Source organism: Pipistrellus hanaki (genome assembly GCF_964339955.1).
Source record: "Pipistrellus hanaki genome assembly, chromosome: 10".
NCBI lineage: Eukaryota > Metazoa > Chordata > Mammalia > Chiroptera > Vespertilionidae > Pipistrellus > Pipistrellus hanaki.
Genome location: NC_140512.1, coordinates 68,102,799 through 68,117,989, shown reverse-complemented (window position 1 = coordinate 68,117,989; position 15,191 = coordinate 68,102,799). Strand labels below are relative to the sequence as shown.

General features: G+C 42.7%; 1 protein-coding gene across 1 annotated transcript in view; it reads right to left on the bottom strand.

The window, feature by feature from the left end:
* LOC311628739 (GTPase IMAP family member 7-like) overlaps positions 1 to 15,191 on the bottom strand; it is a 322,213-nt gene that overhangs the window by 227,008 nt on the left and 80,014 nt on the right. The gene's annotated exons all lie outside the window — the stretch shown is intronic.

Sequence of the window (15,191 nt, the reverse complement as noted above, 5' to 3'; positions counted from 1 at the left end):
ATTCATGTGGTCTTCCTGTCTTTTGATATAGGAATAACACTAAGGCAGAAATGCACAGTGACTGGGGAGAAGGCAGTTGGAGAGTGGAGCAGGTAGAAACTTGATGGCAAACCTCCCAGAAGAACAGAGCTACAGAGGGGGTGGTGCTTCAGAAATTATGCACATAAATTGCTCCTCCAACTTTTGGCTGATTCAGGGACTTTAACCTCCAAAGGGTTCAGGGAAAATTGTCCTGGAAGGCAGAAAGAGCAGGTTGGAGATGTCAGCAGCAAAGACAGAATTGGAGTGGTTCCACTGAAACCCCAAAGGGTCATATTTTAGGAATAAAGAGCACATCAGGGTTAAGGGGTTTGCCTAAATGAAGAGGTAAATTGGCTAATGACATTCAAATCCACCCTTTCCAAGGTCAAAGGGATGTGCCATAATTTGACTGTCTGCTTAAATGATAAAATTCAACATTCTTTAGGAGAAGATAATATCCAGAATCTTTACCAGAACATGACCTACAAGATAAAGTATTAAAAATTCTTCTTTTCTAACATAAGGCTAGAAAGCTTTAAAATTTCCCTCTATGCATGTTTATTTATTGCTCACAATTTTACACGCTTGTAAATATTGTATATAAGAATATTTCTGTTGATGTATTTCTGTTAATGTTTTATGTCTTTATTGTTTGAATCAATCTGTTTAAAGATGGGGCACGTCCCACTTTGCAGGGGGCCCAGCTGTTTGTGGGCAGGCTGAAAATGTGGCAAGGATTGCAGCAACTTTAAGACATCAACAGCCAGAAACTCAGGGTTTGAATTTTAAGAGACTTTTTGTCTGTGTGTCTGTAATGTAACTTTGGTTACTAATGTTCTTTGCTAACATAATTCACTTTTTTCCATTTTATGAACATAGGGAATCTGGTGATTTTTGTCTATTGGGAAATACAGAGTAGCATTAGTGGAGTTACACTTTTTTAGTTTCACTTGTTTAGATATTTCTACTTCCTAAGATACTGGAAAGTTAATAGTACAATAGCATAGCCTACCACCTGAAGAATTTGCTGCCTGTTTTTTTTTTTTCTTTCTTTCCTAGGATTTTTATAGTTTCATGACTTATATTTGTCTTTTATCTATTTTGAGTATTTTCTTGTATATAGTATAAGTTGGTGGTCTAGTTTCATTTTTTTCAAAGCGAATCTGTCCAATTTTATCAACACCACTAATTGAAGAGACTGTCCTAACACCACTGTATGCTCTTGCCTCCTTTGTCAAATATTAATTGAGTGTAATGACTTGGGATGATTTCTGGGTTCTCTCTTCTTTCCATTGGTCTATATGCCTGTCCTTATGCCAGTACAAGGCTGTTTTGATTACAATGGCTTTGTAGTATAAAAACTTTGTTTTTCTTTCTCAAAATTGCTGCAGCTATTCAGGTCTTTTTATTATTATTATTATTCCATGTGAATTTTTGGAGAGCTTGTTCTAGACCTGTGAAATATGCTGTTAATATTTTAATACAGATTGTACTGAATCTGTAGATTGTCTTGTGTAGTAAGAACATTTTAATGATTGACTCTATCAATCCATGACCACAGTATATTCTTCCATTTGCATATATGTTCCTCTATCTCTTTTTTTTTTTAACATGCTTTAGTTTTCTGAGTACAGGTCTTTTGCCTCATTGGTTAAGTTTATTACTAGGTATCTTTATTTTTTGGTGCAACGGTAAATGGGGTTATTTGTTTTTTCATTTCTCTTTCTGTGAGTTCATTATTGGTGTATAGAAAGGTGATAGACTAGTGTATGTTAATTGTGTATCCTGTAATTTTGCCAAATTAATTTATTAATAGTTTTTTAGGTAGTCTTTGGAGTTTTCTGTGTACCTATTATGTCATCTGTGAATAATGATAGTTTTATGTCTTCTTTTCCAATTTGGATACCTTTTATTTTATCTTCTGGTATAATTAATATGGCTAGCACTTCCAGAACTATGTCAAACAGCAGTGATGAAAGTAGGCATCCCTATCTTGTTCCTGTTCTTAGGGGAAATGGTTTTAGTTTTTGCCCATTGAGTATGATGTTGACTGTAGGTTTGTCATATAAGGCTTTTATTATATTGAGGTATTATTCCTCTATTTCCATTTTGCTGAGGAATTTTACCAAGAAAACATGTTGGATTTTGTCAAAAGTTTTTCTGCATCAATTGATATGACTATGTGATTTTTATCTCTCAATTTGTTTATGTGATGTATCATGTTTATTGATTTGAGAATATTATACCATCCTTGCATCCCTGGATAAATCCTACTTGGTCATGGTGTATGATCTTTCTGATTTAATGCTGGATCTGATTTTCTAAAATTTTGTTGAGGATTTTGGCATCTATGTTCATGAGGGATATTGGCCTGTAATTCTCTTTCATTGTATTGTCTTTATCTGGTTTGGTCTTAGGGTAATGCTGTCTTCATAGAACAAGCTTGGAAGCGTTTCGTCCTCTTGAATATTTTGGAATAGTCTGAGGAGGAACGGTATTGGTTCTTCCTTGAATGTTTGGTAAAACTTCTCTGTGAAGCCATCTGGTCCTGGGCTTTTGTTTGCTGGGATCTTTTTGATGAGTGTTTCAATTTCCTTCACATTTATCAGCCTACTGAGCTATTTAGATTCTTCCTTATTGAGTTTTGGAAGGTTATATTTTTCTAGGAATATGTCCATTTCCTCTAGATTTTGTCCTTTGATGGTATTTTTAAACAATCCTTTGTATTTCTGTGGGGCCTGTTGTTATTTTACCACTTTAATTTCTGATGTTGTTTATTTGGGTCCTCTCTCTTTGCTTCTTTGTGAGCCTGGCTAGAGGTTCATCAATCTTGTTTATCCTTTCAAAGAACTAGCTCTTGGTTTCACTGATTTTTTTTTTTTGTCTCTATGTCATTCATTTCTGCCCTGATCTTTATTATCTCCTCTGCTCACTCTGGGATTTTCTGATTGCTCTCTTTCTAATTCTTTGAGTTGTAGTGTTTGATGATTTATTATAATTCTTTTCTTCTTTCTTCTTCCTTCCTTCCTTCCTTCCTTCCTTCCTTCCTTCCTTCCTTCCTTCCTTCCTTCCTTTCTTCCTTCCTTCCTTCTTACCATCCTTCTTTCCTTCCTTCCTTCCTTTTTCATTCATTCTTTCTTTCTTCTTTTTTTAGGGAGACATGTAGAGCTATAAACTTCCCTCTCAGGATTGATTTCATTCTGTCTCATAGATTTTGGATTGCTGTGTTTTTATTGTCATTCATTTCCAGGATGTTTTTAATTTCTTCTTTTATCTCATTGGTAACCCAATCATTGTTTAATAGCATGCTATTCAGATTCCAAGTGTTTAATTTTTTTGATTGTTTTTATTGTAGTTTATTTTTAATATTATGCCATTGTGGTCTGAGAAGATGCTTGGTATGATTTCAATCTTCTTGAATTTGGGTAGACTTTGCGTGTGACCCAATATATGGTCTATTTTTGAAAATGACCCATGTGCACTTGAGGAGAACATATATTTGGTGATTTTTGGGTGAAACGTTTTGAAGATGTCAATTAAGTCCATCTGATCTAGTGAGTCATTTAGGATTGCTGTTTCTTTGCTGATTTTTTGTCTAGAGGATTTATCCAGTGATGTGAGTGGTATATTAAAGTCCCCTACTATGGCTGTATTGTTGTTGATCTCTCCCTTGATATCTTCCAGGAGGTTTTAAAATGTATTTGGGTTCTCCTGCATTGGATGCAATATGTTTATCAGGGTTATATCCTCTTATTGTATTGCTCTCTGTAGTATTATGAAGTAACCTTCCTTATTCCTTCTTATGGCCCTTAGAGGTTTATTTTGTCAGATATGAGTATTGCTACCCCAGCATATTTTTCATTTCCATTTGCCCGAATGATATTTTTCCATCCCTTCACTTTCAGTCTGTGTGAGTCTCTTGCTTTGAGGTGGGTCTCTTGTAGACATCATATACATGGGTCATGTTTTTTTTATCCATTCAGCCACTCATTGTCTTTTGATTGGAGTAATTAGTTCCTTTACATTTAAAGTTCTTATCAATAGTTACTTATTTGTAGCTATTTTTATGTTTTGAGCCTGTATTCCTACTTTCCTTTCTATTTCTTTTTAAAACAGTCCCATTAGCATTTCTTACATTGCTGGCTTGGTAGTGATAAATTCACTTAGTTGTGTTTTTTTTTGTTTTTTCTTTTGTCTTTTTTTTCTGTGAAGTTCCTTATTTCTCCTTCAATTTTGAATGATAGCCTTGCTACATAGAGTATTCCTGGATTCAGTTCCTTGCTTTGCATCACTTTGTAAATTTCCTTCTATTCCTTTATAGTCTGATGTGTTTCTGTTGAGAAGTCAGTTGATAATCTAATGGGAGATCCCTTGTACATAAATTTCTTTCTCTCTCTTGCAGCCTTTAAGATTCTCTCTTTGTCCTGAACATTTGTCATTGTAATTACTGTGTCTTGGTGTGGGTCTTTTTGGGTTCATCTTGTTTTGGACTCTGTGTGCTTGTGTGACTTTTTTTCCCCCTACATCAAGAAAGCTTTCTGACATTATTTCTTCAAATAGGTTTTCTAATCATTGTTCCCCTTCCTGTCATTCTGGCACCCCTATTATTTATATGATGTTTAATTTCTTGTTGTTCCAAAGCTCCCTTAAATTATCCTCCCATCTTTTCTTGTTTTTTTGTTTTTGTTTTTGTTTTTGTTTTTGTTTTTTTGTTCCTTCAATTGCATTTCAGTTTGGGTGTGTTTTGCCTTCCTGTTTTCTAATTCACTTATTGGGTTCTTTGCTTCTCCTAGTATACTGCTGAAAATTTCCCTGTTTTTTTTATTATTATTATTACAGCTATATCACTCTTTATTTCTTCCTGATTCATACATAAGTTGTTGATTTTTCACCCATCTGGTTTGAACCGTATGACCCTTGTTCTGAATTCTTTTTCTGGCATATTGCATGCCTCTGATTCATGTAGATACTTTTCTGGGGATTCTTCCTTTTCTTTCATTTGGGGGTTTCTTTGTCTCTCCATTTTTTTCCTTTCACTGAAGGATCTAGATTTCAAGTGGTGCAAGGGCTGCTCCTTCAGCAGCAGTGGCTCCTCTGACAGTGGCTGCTCCTCAGACAGTCATGGCAGCAGCTGCTCTTCACTTGGTGGCAGCTCCTCTGGTGGGTGCTGTTCACAGCAATGGTGGCTCCTCTGGCTGGTGGGGGCAGGCTGTTCACGTAGGTGTTGCTCCTCAGATGGGGGTGGATGCTGCTCCTTGGAGGGGGGTGAGCTTTGTGAAAAGCTGCTGCTCCTCTGACAGTTGGGGAGCACTTGCATAGCTGCTGCTCCTTGGATAGCGGTGGGCTGCTCCTGGGGCTGCTGATTTTCAGACGGAGGTTGGCTGGTAACGTGGTTGTTGCTCCTCAGATGTGTGAAGGCTATGTGCCTCTGCTGCTGCTCAAGCAGGGGCAAGTTGTGTGGGGCTGCTGCTTCTTGGACATGGGCGGGCTGCTTGTGTGACTTCTACTCCTTGGACAGGGGTTGGATACTCATGAGCTGATGCTCCTTGGATGGGGGTTAGCTGCTCATGTGGCTACTATTCCTCAGACCGTTGTGGGCTGCATGAAGCTTCTGCTCTTCAGATGGGGGTGGGATGCATGGGATTGCTCCTCCTCTGACAGGTGTGGGGTGCTTGCACAGCTGCTGCTCTTTGAAAGAGGGAAGACTGCTCAAAAGGCTGCTTCTCCTCATTCAGGGGTGGGCTGCATGCAAGACTGCTGTTCCTCAGATGGGAGGTGGGGCACTCACACAGGTGCTGTTCCTTGGATGGAGGGCAAGCCATGTGAGGCTGCTGCTCGGTGGCCTGCAATGGTCTGCTAGTGGGGCTGCTGCTCCTCGGATGGGAGTGGGCTGCTCACATGGCAGCTACTAACATGGTCATAGTGCCTTTGGCTAAAGTGTTGGGCTGGTCAGAAGGGAGCATGCTTCAGAACTCATAGGAGACCATGCCCAGGGTGGCTGGAGTCTTGGTGATCATGGATGGCAGCTGAGGCAGCAGGTCCCTAGTGGGGGTGGCTTCCGAGCCCTGAGTGTTATCTGAGGGTGCCCTGGGTATAGGTGAGTCTGGGCTCTCAGTCACAGCAGCTCTCCCCTTCAAAAAGGCAATGTCTCTGCTGAAGAGCCGACCACTCCAAGACTGTTTGCAATGATAGCAGAGGCTGTCTGGTTAGGTGAGCCTGGTTGACTGCCCCTGAGGTCCTGTAGGATCTAACTATGCCTCACTCACACACACATTCATACCCCCCACCATGTCTACACATTCCTCTCTTGCTCCATCACTCATTCATGCTCTCTCCTTCACTGCAACCTTCTTTCTGCCTTGGTAGTTGGGTCTGGAGTGTTATTGACCCATTCGTGGTTGGTGTCTCCTCTCTGAGTGTCTGGTTATGTGGCTCACTGTCTACCACATTGACCAAACAGGACGAAATGCAACTCATGAAGATGTGACAAAAAATGAACAAACACAAATGTACTCACAACACTGATAACTCCAATATAAGTGACCACCAGAGAAAAGACAATTAGGGGAGAGAAAAGAGAGCACACGTGGTATCAAAAAGAAAAAAGAATAGTATGAGAGAAAAGAAAAATAAGAAAAATAAAGAAAAAGAAAAAGAATAATGTATATGAAAAGAAACACCAGAGAACAAAAATATAAACCAAACACAAAATACCCAGGAAAGAGGTTGGGGTAAGAATCTTATATACAGAAAGTAAGATTAAGAATTGGATGAATATGTGGAAGACCTCAGTTCAGTATAGAGGAAGTAGAAAAGGATGAGTGGATAAGAAAGAGAAAGAGAAGAAAATAATAATAATAAATTTAAAAAATTAATTATAAAATAAAATAAAAATACAAAATTAGAATGATGAAAAGATAATGTGAAAATATATAGAAAATAAAGAAACGAACGAAAAAAAGGAAAGTAAAAAAAAAGAGATAACAAAATAATAAATAAATAAAAGAAAAGAAAAACAAAAAAATGAAGTGTTGTTCTTTCTGCCAATTAAGATTCCACTCTTCTGTACCATCTGCAGCTTCTTAGTTTCTGTTGCTGGGACTGAAGGCCTCTTTTTAGGCCAGTCCTTGTGGACTCTCAGGGACCTTTCAGATTTTTTTTTTGTTTGTATCTTTTGTGCACTCAGGGTGTAATCTGAGTGTGGCTGTATTGGTTGCCTGGAGACTGCAGGGAGGGGCTTTCTCTTTAGGAACAAATGGCTGCCTAAGTCCCACAAGTAAGGTATAACTCAGTGCCAGACTCAGAGCCATCTCTCCCCTCTCCTCTCATCTCCTAGACTCCACAAATCTGCACTTCCGCCTGCACCTCAGCCATGGGTGAGTGTCTGAACTTGATTGGTCCTATGAACTAAGCTCAGTGAACAAAAGCAAAGACCAAAAATGAGAGGAAAGAACTGCACCACTTCAAACCCCTCTCCTCCTAGCATGGTGTGGCCTGAGCAGCCTTTCGTGGTTGTGGATGCAGATCTAGAACCCCCTGCCATCATTCCTGTGGACCTCCTTTCCACAGTCAGATTCTATGCTCTGTCTGTCCCCAAGGACTTGGCCTTTTTGCCATGTAGTTTCCCTCTGAACCTCTGGGCTGAAAGGTCTCACAGTTCTTTCCAGCCCAGATCCCTGATTTTACAGTTCTCCAGGTGTCCTCTGCCCTTCCCGGCTATATATTGTCTCACCAGCTGTGTCTACTTCACCAATTCAGGGGGGTTGTTATTTGATTTAGTTGCTTGTTCTATTGAGAGGGCAGGGCGGGGTGAGACAAACTCCTGACTCCACTGTGGGGAAGGGAAGAGTTGTCCTCCATTTGTAACTGAACCCTAGCCCTCACCCAAGCAATCAGCTGAAGCAGTGACATCACCACCGACCGGAGTAAAACCCCAGGGCTTGGTGAAGTTCACTCTCGGTTCCGCCATGCTGCCGGCATGAGTGGGACAGAGCCCACGCTAGCATGGAAGAGGCTCTTTTGTTTATTGCATCGGACTCGGCTCCCTGGTGGTCCTTGGGGATCATGAAGTCTGGGCATAGCAGATGGGGGCTCGCCCGGGACCACAGGACCATGAGGGACCCTGATCCAGAGAGCCTGACTGACTGCGGTAGGTTTGTGTTTGTCTGTGTCCTTGTGTGAGTGCTCTGGAGGGATGTAAAACCCCTCGTGGAATTGGTGCCCGAATACGTCTGATGGACGCACCATTAAGGCCATGGGCAGGAGGATTCAGAAGATGTTCTGACCTCCCTGGAGGGCCCCTCAGTCAGGAGAGACATGGAATCCTCTCCTAGAGGGACCCTTATATGAGGAGAGGGATGGAAGCCTCTCCCAGGATAAGGTGAGCGGCGTGAGCTGTTGCCTCACCTGGAGCCTTTCCCAGGTCTGAGTTTGGTATCAGTGGGTGACATGGCGCCCCAGGATAGAGCCAGTGAAGTGTGGCCAGCGTGGTGGTGCGGGGCCCCCTGGTGGCGTTGGGTCAGAGGGGGAGCTTCTGCAGGGCTCAGTCTGCATGTTGGAGTGCAGCTGGGTAGTGGTGGCCTCGCTTGGGGAGCAGGCACCTGGGTTAATTTTGCTGGATGCCTGAAGAAGGGGAGGCGAAGCCGGGAAGCTGCTGGGGGGACCTGTGCTTCCTCCTCAGGGGCTGCCTGAGCAGCGCAGCTGGGGCTGCAGCAGCAGCCTCGCTCCGGGGCCTGGGTTGGCATGGCGGCATCAGGTCCGGGAGAAGAGGGCTCAAGGGCGAGTTTCTGTGCTCATGTAAAGGGAAAAGGCTGGTTCAAAACGAGTGCGCATAGTTTGGGGCTGTGCTTAAACTCTTTTCTGTGTACAGAATGAGTTTTAAAAATGGTGATTAACTGGGAGATAAATTAAAACTGGTTTCCCAAGTCATTGTAAGCAGCTTTTGAAATTTCCCACCCTGAGGCAGGAACTAGATGGTAAGGCTGGGAGTCTTCAGCTAAAGAATGTGTTCATTTGCATTTGAATGCTACTCCTGTGATCTGCAGGGAGTAGCAGGTGATTCCGTGGTGAAGCTGCCCAGATGGCCATGCTTAAGATGTTTAATCTTCCTTTGTCTTTGGTATCAGCTAAGCAGAGCCATATAGCTTATTCATGATTGACCTATGAACAAAATTCATTTTTTCTGACATTGTCTTAAATCTTAGTAAACTGCCTCTGGTGTGGAGAGGTCTAGGGGAGGCCGGAGAGGGCAAGACTATTTGCTCTCCTGCAAAGAGATTATTCAGTCCTTTGTTTATATTTGACTTGCCAGCTTTAAGAGTTAAAAGTATAAATTAAATTAGGAAAAGTTAATTGCAGTAACTAAATGCCTAGAATATGGCAGACTGAACTATATTACATGTGTTAAAAATAAGCAGTAATGATGAAAGATCTCAAGGATTGATTTATTCTCATTTGTCAGATGAGAAAGTATGTGATGCTTACACTTAAAAAATGATTTTAAGTCAGTGATGCAGTATTTTTTTAAGTCAGTTTTTCTGAAGTAATGTTTTAATGTAATATATGAAACTTTTATATTTTATTTGTTTTGTTTTGCTTTATATGCCATTGCTGTCATTTGTAATCACATTGTAAGCTTGAATTTGGCCTTGTACCTGCATCTTGTATTTTGTAAACATTGGAAGCCATTTTTGATTTCAGTTATGTCTGTCTAGTTTATAGATTTAAGTTGACTTCATCACAAAGGTTTATAATTTATTTAGAATTGTGTTAAAACAATGTGAAAACAATTATTTGTATGATTTAACCCCCCGCAACTTCTTGGACAATTTTCACCGATGTTCTGCGGGGGCAGGGGGGTAGTAGGGAAGGGGGCTTAGAAATGCAGATAAATCTATATCTGTAGAAAAAAATGTGGCATTTTAAATTTCAATCAGCTGGAGACCTGGGAACAGGAAACTGGACCTCCTTCCTCCTCCCTTGCCTTTTCTTTAAAATTTGAGGCATGGTTATGTATTTTTGAAGACTATAGAAAGAAAGTTTAGAAGTTAATTTTAAATTATAAAAGGCCAGCAACTAATAGGAAGGAATCAGTATGTTTATTGTAGAAAGCAGGGAGCCTCCTTGGACATCAAAGAAGGACTGTGGACCTCAAAAGGAACATGTACTGAGGGAACACAGCTGCTGAACTGGACAATGGGCCTTTGAGGAGCTAAAGAAGGCTCTCGTCTCAGCACCTGCCCTAGCCTTGCCAGAATTCGTGAAGCCCTTCCACCTTTAAGTGAATGAGGTAAGAGGCATTGCCAAAGGGGTTCTCACTCAGACTCTAGGTCCCTGGAAGACACCTGTTGCCTATCTGTCTAAGAGACTGGATCCTGTGGCAGCAGGGTGGCCAACGTGCTACTAGGCAGTGGCCACCACAGCATTGCTGGTGAAGGAGGCAGATAAGTAGACTCTGAGCCAGGAGCTAACCTGGATGGGCCAAGCTTTTCTCCTGGACCAGCCCGGTGTCCGGATTCATAAGACTCTGGCCATCAACTCTGTCAGCCTGCTTCCAGATGATGATGGAGGAACCCATTCATGGCTGCTCAGAGGTAACAGACGATAAGGTACTGTTCACAGATGGGAGCAGTTATGTTCAGGATGGGACCTGATATGCAGGGGCAGTGGTAGTCACTCTGGACCACAGCATTTGGGCACAGTTCCAGAACTTTTGGCCTTAATCCAGGCCCTTTGATGGAGACAATGTGCCATCCACAGAGAAAAGAGGGTTACCAACTGCAGCCAGAAGGAATTAGCTGAACAGAAGCAAGCCACTGAAAGACCAGATGATTGGTGGGCCCTCCAGATGATAAGACTGTTGGTCCCGGAGGCTCTAGGTCAGAGTTGCCCAGTGACATCAGGTTACCCACTTAAGTGTCACCAAGACTTCTGAGCTTCTGTGAGGCAGAGTTGCTAGAAGCACTGTCTGAGCACAGGTAAATGCTAGGAAAGGTAAGGGGGTCCCCCTGGGAATTCGGGTCCCAGGGAACTTCCCCAGGAGAGCATTGGTAGGTGGATTTCAGAGATTAAATCACCAGCATCAAGGTCTAGTTTTTGTAGACACTTCAGATTAGGTTGAAGTATACCCCACTAAGACAGAAACTGCCTCTATAGTAGTCAAGAGATTACTCCAGGAGATTATACCTAGATTTGGGCTGCCAGTATCAGATAACAGCCCCACCTTTGTAGCCAAGGTATCTCAAAGTATAGCTCTAGCCTTAGGACAGGAAAAAGTGAGACTCTGGAAAAGGGGTTTAACTAAATGTGTCCTAGAATCGGTGAAAATTGGACCAACTCCCTGTCCTTCGCCCTCTTATGGGTCAGGTGTGCCCCTTACTGGGACAAGTTCCCTCTTTTTTTCGGGGGGGGGGGTGTGGATCATGTATGGTAACCATTCCCTTGCTCAAGTCCTTACAGGCTCTGCAGTTTGCTTGTTCCAGATGCACTGCCAGTGCCCACCACATTTCCTGTAGCCCGGGAACTCAGTGTGGGTAAAGAAATTCACTGCCCAAGGACTCAAAGGGACGCTACACTGTTATCCTGAGCATGCCCACTGCTGTTGAAGTAGATGGCACCCAGACCTGACTACATGACTCCCAGCTCCTGCATGGCCTGGATCCTGGCAACTACAGGCCAGGAGGAGAACTGATGCCTGCAGGAGGGAAACTGGACTTCAGCGAGGACAATATTGATGGGAACTGTGGTACTAAGGGTCTTAGTAACTGTAATTGTTGTTTATGCTGAAAGGAAGTAGACTAAGTCAATGATTTGACTCAGGCACATTAGACAAGGAGGGAATGAGAGGGTAGGGCGGGGCGAGGACAAACTCCTGACTCCACTGTGGTGCAGGGCGGAGTTATCCTCCATTTGTAACTGAACCCTAGCCCTCACTCAACCAATCAGGGACAGCCAAAGCAGTGACATCACCAGCGACCAGAGTAAAACCCCAGGGCTTGGCGAAGTTTGCTCTCTCTTCCACCATGCTGCTGGCATGAGTGGGACAGAGCCCATTGTAGAATGGAAGAGGCTCTTTTGTTTATTGCATCTGACTCGGCTCCCTGGTGGCCCTTGGGGATCACGAAGTCTGGCATAACACTATCTGCTGCAGGACACATCAGTCTATTTTGCCACTATTTTGTCTCTCTCTCTTTTTTAAATTATTATTTATTTATTTATTTATTTATTTATTTATTTTTAAAATTTGAGTCTGCTTGGCAGCCTCAGACCAAAGAAGTGGTCAGGGTCTCCTGATCTGTAGGAATCTTTGCTTGCCAAGCCTCATAAACTGTGCAGCACTCCAAAAAGGCTTCACAGGTCTTTCTGGGAGCTACTTCCATGGGAGAGTCAGTCTTGGGTTCTGAGGACCAGCTGCTCATGTCTACCTAGTAGTCACAGCCCCAGTCCTCATGCCCAAAGCCAGCCCACTGCATCCCATTCTCAGGGGATGGCTGGGCTGCTTCCACCATGCCATGGAACCCAAGTGTGCCAATGATGAGCCTCAGACAGCTGGGAGCACTGTCCCCAGGCATGTCTCCCCAGTTGCTCCTGGCCACGCAGCATGCACTTTGCTTCTATTGAGGTCCTAGTGTCCAGCTGTTGCTGGCCCTTGTCACTGCTCAGAATGAAGATGTTCCATAGGAAGGCGTTAGTGCTGTGTGTGAGCCCTGCACAGCTGTTTGTGCTCACCATGCTTAACCACCTGGACTACAAGTGGCACAAGGAGCCATTACCTCAGATAAATTTCTTATCTCTGCTTCATTTATCTCCTCTTCTAGAAACGTCTCTTGTTCTTTCATTTGGGGGTTGTTTCTATGTCTCCTCATTTGGCTGTCTGCATTTGTCACTATGAATTAGGTAGATCCTCTATGCCCCTCAATCTCTAGTGTAGGACATTGTCAAACACTAGATCAGGCAAAGTCTCAAAGCCTCCAGGGACCACCTCTGCCTACAGATGATAGGATTCCAACTTGAATGGCCCCAAGAAATTGTCCTACGGTGTGGTGAGAATGTTTTGCAACTGGGTGTAACAGAGGCTTTTGCCTGGAGGCTAATGGCTATTTTTAATCTCATAAATGGCTTCAGGGAAAGGTATTTTCCAATAGAGTGGCTCAACTGTCTTCCCCCAGGCAAGGCAAATGTATGTGTCAGAAAGATTTCCTCTGCTGTGTAAGGGAATGACTCAGCACAGAAAACTGGGGATGTCTAACATGTGAACTATAACCCCCAACCACCAATCATGGCTTCAGATCAAACAGTTTCAGCCCACTCTGCCCTCCCTCTGCCAGACCACAGGGTTGGTGGCCCCACAGGGAATTCTGCGCATTGGCCATTTAAGAGGGTGTCTGAATTTTCAGTAGTCACCCCTGGCAGACAGCAACCCTGCTGCTTTTCACAGCCAGATGTTATGTGAGTATCCTCTCAGTTGTAGTGCTCTCTGCTGGGGAGACCAGCTTGGGGTTTAGATCCCCAAGTTTTCATTGACAACTCCCCATAGCTGACATATCTTTCTGGACTTCAGTTGCTGTCTGTGGGTGCTTCGCCAGCCCTTTCAAGCCTACACCCCTCCTACCAGTCTCTATATGGTCTCTACTTTCAGTCCTCAGATGTCATAAGTTTTCCTATATTTTAGTTGAAATTCCAGTTTGTTCCTGCGAGCATGTACATGTAGCATCCATGTACTCTGCCTCCATTTTTGTTCTTTTGATCATTATTCAATCTTGATTAGTTTCAGGCTATTGACTCCAGGGTTGGGGGAGAGGTTTTCCAACAGGGTAGGGCAATTGCTTGCCCCCTCTCCCCCCACATTAGGAAAAAGCTGCCTGGATGGTAAATGTCTACCTGAGAAAGATGTCCTCTGCAGTATGAGGGAATGACTCAGCACAGGAAACCATGACAGCTGCCTTATGAGCTCTTATCCCAAACCTGGATTCTGTTCACAAGGCTATAGTCAACTCAACCCTCCCCTTGGCAGAGCCCACGGTGAGTGGCTTCACATAAAATTTTGCATGTTGGTCCTATAATAGGATACCTGAATTTCCAGCTGCCTTTCCCTGACAGAGAGAAAACCCACTGCTTTACACAACCTGTTGTTATGTGGGCACCTTTCTCAGTTCTGGTGCTGTGGGTGAGGGGCCCAGCTTGGGATTTAGACTACAGAGTTCTCAGCTGAGGAACCCTCACAGCTGAAGTATCTTCAGTTTCAGTCTGTGGGAGCCACGCCAGCCTTCTCATGATTTCACACTTTCTATCAGGCTTGATGGAGTCTCCACTTTCCATCCTTGGTTATCAACATAGTCTCCAGCTAGTGAATAGTTGATTATTCAGGATGTTGTTTCTGTGTTTTTTAGTTGTACTTCCGTTTGATCCTGGGAGAATGTCAGTGTATCTTCTACTTAATGCTGCCATTTTGAAATCTAAAGGTTATTATTATTATTGTTATTATTTTACCAGACAGCCCACATAGTTTTCAGAAACCTCGGTTACACATAATTTCTTTCAGGAAATAATGAATGAATCTAAGGAGAATGTGGTCTTTTCTGGGAAGAGGGGTTAAGAACATGGTTCACATTTTCAAGAGAAACAAGAAAGGTCTTAGGGGTAGACCGTAGACCAAGCCAAACTCCAAAAATCATCTTGGCATTACCAAAAAGTGAAATTCATCTCAGTGTTTTTACAAGAAGTATTAGGGGTATTTTCCAAGATAAAAAATTCCACTTTTGCGCAAATACGAGAGAATAGAAAAGTTTTATTGTAGTAACAATGAACAAACAATTGAAAGGGTGGGGGAAATTGTGGGGATGACCCAACTAGCAGTAAGGAATCAATGTGTGGAGTGATGGCAGTGTGTTGGCAACAGTGGGTGTCACAAGAAAAGAACAGAACCAGTTATTCAGTAAAGTGGCTACATGCATGTTGCTCAAAGACTATCAAGAGAAACATCTGGATGTACTGAACATTATTTTCTTAGCTGTTGAATCTGACTTTCACTCTTCCTGACATTTCACTTAGTTGAATTCTGAGAAATCTGTTTTTCAGACAAATCTTTTCTCTTCAGTGGGCAGATGATAAGAAACAATTTCAGTCTTTCCATAAGAATGTAATTCAATAAATTTATGGTCATTTAGATAGAA